This window comes from Larimichthys crocea, unplaced genomic scaffold (assembly GCF_000972845.2).
Source record: "Larimichthys crocea isolate SSNF unplaced genomic scaffold, L_crocea_2.0 scaffold503, whole genome shotgun sequence".
Classification (NCBI taxonomy): domain Eukaryota; kingdom Metazoa; phylum Chordata; class Actinopteri; family Sciaenidae; genus Larimichthys; species Larimichthys crocea.
In genome coordinates, this window is record NW_020856548.1 from 73,244 (window position 1) to 79,371 (window position 6,128).

At 53.6% G+C, this 6,128-nt stretch overlaps 1 pseudogene; it reads left to right on the plus strand.

Annotated features, from left to right (window-relative positions):
- Window positions 1-1,249: 1,249 nt before the first annotated feature.
- LOC109141785 (cold shock domain-containing protein E1 pseudogene) lies at window positions 1,250-5,880 on the plus strand (annotated as a pseudogene).
- The last annotated feature ends 248 nt before the right edge of the window (window positions 5,881-6,128 follow it).

The following is a 6,128-nucleotide window of genomic DNA, read 5'->3' on the forward strand; positions in this document are numbered from 1 at the left end:
CGATCTAAAAAATACGATTTAAACCAGCTTAGGGCGGTTCCTTTGATGCCAATTTGATGTTCCAGTCTCTGTAAAAGAATTTGATGGTCAATGGTGTCAAATGCAGCACTAAGATCTAACAGGACAAGTACAGAGATGAGTCCTTTGTCTGATGCCATTAGGAGGTCATTTGTAACTTTGACTAATGCGGTCTCTGTGCTATGATGCATTTTAAATCCTGACTGGAAATCCTCAAATAGACTATTGTTATGGAGAAAGTCACACAGCTGATTAGCTACAGCTTTCTCAAGTATCTTAGACAGAAAGGGAAGGTTTGATATCGGTCTGTAGTTGGCTAAGACCTCTGGGTCTAGAGTGGGCTTTTTTTTATGGGAGAAAACAGTCTAAATACATAACAGGTTTTACAGGTGTTTCAAAACTTGCTGTATCAGAATGCAGATCAATGCCTGTTGAGGGCAAGAGGTGATGGATTTTGTCTCTAATAGTTATAATCTTATCATTAAAGAAGCTCATGAAGTCATTGCTACTTAGACCTAAAGGAAATGATGGTTCAGTAGAGCTGTGATTCTCTGTTAGCCTGGCTACAGTGCTGAAGAGAAACCTGGGGTTGTTCTTATTCTCCTCAAAGAAGAGTAATAGGCTGCTCTGGCATTACGGAGAACCTTCCTGTATGTTTTGAGATTATCTTGCCAGACTAGATGAGATTCTTCCAGTTTAGTGGCACGCCATTTGCGTTCAGATTTACGTGCCTCTTGCTTTAATTTACGAGTCTGCTGGCTATACCATGGTGCTAGCCTTCTTTGTTTAATTATCTTCTTTTTCAGAGGTGCAATAGAGTCTAGAGTTGTCCATAATGGCCACTGGCTGGTCACGGCTCATCGCGGCGACTTCCACCACCATTTGGGACAGCGCCGTTACTGGCTGAACCTGCTGTGGTTCCGACATCGCCTCTGAGCTACGCTGGTTGGGCGCCAAAATGTGACAGGCCACTGTGGGTTCTCTAGCACAGAACAGTCAGAGACCAAAGCCCGTTCGTAAGGGATTTTTTATTCAGCCACAAATCAGTTCCACACTGCAGCCATTCGCAGGCGTCTGGCTGCCGTCTGCCGTGTGTCTTTGTCCGTCCTGCCTCTTCTTCTGGTCCAGCACGCTACTGTGTTGGAAAAGAGGGCGAGAGTGATTAGACAGTTGGGTACATGTGTGCTAATCACTCTCACCTGGCGCTGCTTTCCTGAACCCTCCCCACACCTCTCTCCTGCAGCTGATGCACCACGCCCCCCTCCACATCATCTTTCAAGATATCAGCATTGAGCAGTTCGAAGGCACTCTCATCAAGGTCATTCCCAAGGTTCCCACCAAAAACCAGACCGATCCTCCGCCCGGTCACATCAGTGCCCCGGATTGGTTTTACTGACAAGGAACTTCCATTCGGCAAGAAGGACTCAAAGACCAAGGGGACCCTGTTGGAGGGAGATCACATCCAGTTCAACATCGCCACCGACCGCAGAGACAAGCTGGAAAGGGCTACCAACATCAACATCCTCCCTGACATCTTCAACTTCACCAAGGAGACCCGTGAAATGGGGGTGATTGCGGCTATACACAATGGCTTTGGATTCATCAGGTGTGTGGATCGGGATGCCAGGATGTTCTTTCACTTCGGTGAAGTCCTAGAGAGTCCTAGAGAACCAACTGCACATCTCTGATGAAGTGGAGTTCACTGTTGTGCCTGACTTGCTGTTTGCTCAGAGGAACCATGCCGTGCGCATCAAGAAGCTGCCCAAGGGCACAGTGTCCTTCTATACCCAGTCTGAGCAGCGCTTTGTGGGTGTGGTGGAGAAGGAAATGGCAACCACCAATAAGAACGGCAGTTCTACCAAGAGCAAGGACAAAGAAGCTGAGGAAGGAGTTATTGGATATGAAGACTGTGGAGTGAAGCTCACTGTGCCATACCATACCAAGGACCTGGAGGGAGGAGGTCACCCACCGATTGGAGACAAGGTGGAGTTCAATGAAGTAAAGCGAACTGGCCAACAGAGTGCAGTCTCCATCCTCAACCATAATACCGTTCCGTTCCGTTCCGTTTTCTTCCGCTTATCCGAGATCGGGTCGCGGGGGCAGCAGCTTCAGCAGGGAAGCCCAGACTTCCCTCTCCCCAGCCACTTCTGCCAACCCTCCCAGGGGGACCCCAAGGCATTCCCAGGCCAGCCGAGAGACATAGTCCCTCCAGCGTGTCCTGGGTCTTCCCCGGGGCCGCCTCCCGGAGGGACGTGCCCGGAACATCTCACCAGGGAGATGTCCAGGAGGCATCCTCACGAGATGCCCGAGCCACCTCAGCTGGTTCCTCTCGATGCGGAGGAGCAGCGGCTCTACTCTGAGCTCCTCGCGGATGGCCGAGCTTCTCACCCTATCTCTAAGGGAGAGCCCAGCCACCCTGCGAAGGAAGCTCATTTCGGCCGCTTGTATTCGCGATCTTATTCTTTCGGTCACTACCCAAAGCTCGTGACCATAGGTGAGGGTAGGAACGTAGATCGACTGGTAAATCGAGAGCTTCGCCTTTCGGCTCAGCTCCTTCTTCACCACGACGGACCGGTGCAGAGTCCGCATCACTGCAGAAGCCGCACCGATCCGCCGGTCGATCTCCCGTTCCATCCTTCCCTCACTCGTGAACAAGACCCCGAGATACTTGAACTCCTCCACTTGAGGCAGGATCTCATCCCCGACCTGGAGACTGCACTCCACCCTTTTCCGGCTGAGAACCATGGCCTCGGATTTGGAGGTGCTGATTCTCATCCCAGCCGCTTCACACTCGGCTGCAAACCGCTCCAGAGAGAGCTGAAGGTCACGATCCGATGAAGCCAACAAGACTAGATCGTCCGCAAAAAGCAGCGACCCAATCCTAAGGCCACCGAATCGCAGCCCCTCGACGCCCTGGCTGCGCCTAGAAATCCTGTCCATAAAAGTTATGAACAGAACCGGTGACAAAGGGCAGCCCTGGCGGAGTCCAACTCCCACGGGAAACAGGTCCGACTTACTGCCGGCAATGCGGACCAAGCTCTGGCACCGAGAGTAAAGGGACCGGATAGCCCGTATCAATGGGTCCGGAACCCCATACTCCCGGAGCACCCCCCACAGGACCTCCCGAGGGACACGGTCGAACGCCTTCTCCAGGTCCACAAAACACATGTAGACTGGTTGGGCGAACTCCCATGCACCCTCCAGGGCCGCGCTAAGGGTATAGAGCTGGTCCACAGTTCCACGGCCAGGACGAAAACCACACTGCTCCTCCTGGATCCGAGGTTCGACAATCTTGCGGACCCTCCTCTCCAGGACCCCCGAAAAGACCTTCCCGGGGAGGCTGAGGAGTGTGATCCCCCTATAGTTGGAGCACATCCTCCGGTCCCCCTTTTTGAAGAGGGGAACCACCACCCCGGTCTGCCAGTCCAGAGGCACTGCCCCCGATGTCCACGCGATGTTGCAGAGACGTGTCAACCAAGACAGCCCCACAACATCCAGAGCCTTGAGGAACTCCGGGCGGACCTCATCCACCCCCGGGGCCTTGCCACCGAGGAGTTTTTTGACTACCTCAGCGACCTCAGCCCCAGAGATGGGCGAGACCACCACGGGGTCCCCAGACTCTGCCTCCTCAACGGAAGACGTGCTGGTGGGATTGAGGAGGTCTTCGAAGTATTCCCTCCACCGACCCAAGACGTCCCCAGTCGAGGTCAGCAGCACACCGTCCCCACTGAACACAGTGTTGATAGTGCACTGCTTCCCCCGCCTGAGCCGCCGGATGGTGGTCCAGAACCTCCTCGAAGCCGTTCGAAAGTCGCTCTCCATGGCCTCACCGAACTCCTCCCACGCCCGAGTTTTTGCCTCCGCAACCGCCGAGGCCGCATTCCGCTTGGCATGTCGATACCCGTCAGCTGCTTCAGGACTCCCACAGGCCAAAAAGGTTCTGTAGGCCTCCTTCTTCAGCTTGACGGCATCCCTCACCGCCGGTGTCCACCAGCGGGTTCGGGGGCCACCGCCACGACAGGCACCGACCACCTTACGGCCACAGCTCCGGTCGGCCGCCTCGACAATGGAGGAACGGAACAAGGTCCACTCGGACTCAATGTCCCCCGCCTCCCCCGGGACATGAGCGAAGCTCTCCCGGAGGTGGGAGTTGAAACTCTTTCTGACAGGAGATTCAGCCAGACGTTCCCAACAAACCCGCACAGAACGTTTGGGCCTGCCAGGTCTGACTGCCATCCTCCCCCACCATCGGAGCCAACTCACCACCAGGTGGTGATCAGTTGACAGCTCCGCCCCTCTCTTCACCCGAGTGTCCAAAACATGTGGCCGCAAGTCCGACGACACGACCACAAAGTCGATCATCGAACTACGGCCGAGGGCATCCTGGTGCCAAGTGCACATGTGGACACCCTTATGCTTGAACATGGTGTTCGTTATGGACAATCCATGACGTGCACAGAAGTCCAATAACAGAACACCACTCGGGTTCAGATCAGGGGGGCCGTTCCTCCCAATCACGCCCCTCCAGGTCTCACTGTCGCCGCCCACGTGAGCATTGAAGTCCCCCAGGAGGACGAGGGAGTCCCCAGAGGGAGCGCTCTCCAGCACCCCCTCCAAAGACTCCAAAAAGGGTGGGTACTCTGAACTGCCATTCGGTGCATAAGCACAGACGACAGTCAGGACCCGTCCCCCCACCCGAAGGCGAAGGGAGGCTACCCTCTCGTCCACCGGGGTGAACCCCAACGTACAGGCGCCGAGCCGGGGGGAAACAAGCAGTCCCACCCCCGCTCTGCGCCTCTCGCCGGGGGCAACTCCAGAGTGGTAGAGCGTCCAGCCCCTCTCAAGGAAACTGGTTCCGGAACCCACGCTGTGCGTCGAGGCGAGCCCGACTATATCTAGCCGGTACCTCTCAACCTCGTGCACCAGCTCAGGCTCCTTCCCCGCCAGAGAGGTGACGTTCCACGTCCCCAGAGCCAGCTTCTGCAACCGGGGGTCGGACCGCCAGGGTCCCCGCCTCCGACTGCCGCCCATCTCTCTTTGCACCGCTCCCCCCCTGAGACCCCTCCCATGGGTGGTGGGCCCATGGGAAGGGGGGCCCATGTCGCCTTTTTGGGCTGTGCCCGGCCGGGCCCCATGGGTAAGGACCCGACCACCAGGCGCTCGCCAACGAGCCCCACCCCCAGGCCTGGCTCCATAATACCATAATACCTCCAATGCAAAGAGACTTCATGGATTTGTTGCCACACTGAAGGACAACTTTGGGTTCAATGAGACAAAGAAAAGACAATTTTTTTTTCCCTACAGTAAAATGTGTGGAGACTTTGAGAACCTGGAGCTGGGTGACACGGTGGAGTACACTCTCTCTAAAGGAAAAGGAAACAAAGTCAGTGCTGAAAAGATTACTAAAGTAGCTGCAGTGAACGGTATTAATGAGGATATTGGTGCAACAGTGATGATCGGGAAAGTTATCCGTCCCTTACGTAGTGTGGACCCCTCCCAGACAGAATATCAAGGGCTTATTGAAGTCACAGAGGAAGGTGGAACTAAAGGTCAGAATTATCCCTTTGGAATCATGGGTATGACAAACAAGGCAGATTGTCTGCAGAAAGGAGAACTTTCAGGTTTGCACAGTCGCCCAAACTGGACAGAAGATGGCCTGCAATGTGGTCCCTCAGCGCAGAGCCATGGTGGAGTGTGTCAAAGATCAGTTTGGCTTCATTACGTATGAAGTTGGTGAAAGCAAGAAGTTGTTCTTCCATGTAAAAGAAGTGCAAGCTGGCCTGGAGCTCCAGACCAATGAGGTGGTATTCTCAGTTGTCCTCAATCAACACAGGAAAATGTAGTGCCTGCAAGGTACGCAGAGTAGGGCTGCTCGATTATGGAAAAAATCAATATCACGATTATTTTGGTCAATATTGAAATCACGATTATTCAAACAATTAATTTTGAGTTTCACAATGCATTTATTCAGCATTTCTCTCTCTCTCAAAAAACACTTTGTTATTGATTCTTTATGCAAAATATTCAAATTGAAAATAAATTTTGGCTACAAATATGTACTTTACAGCTGTTTTGCAATGTATAAAGCATTAAATCAATAAAATAAATAT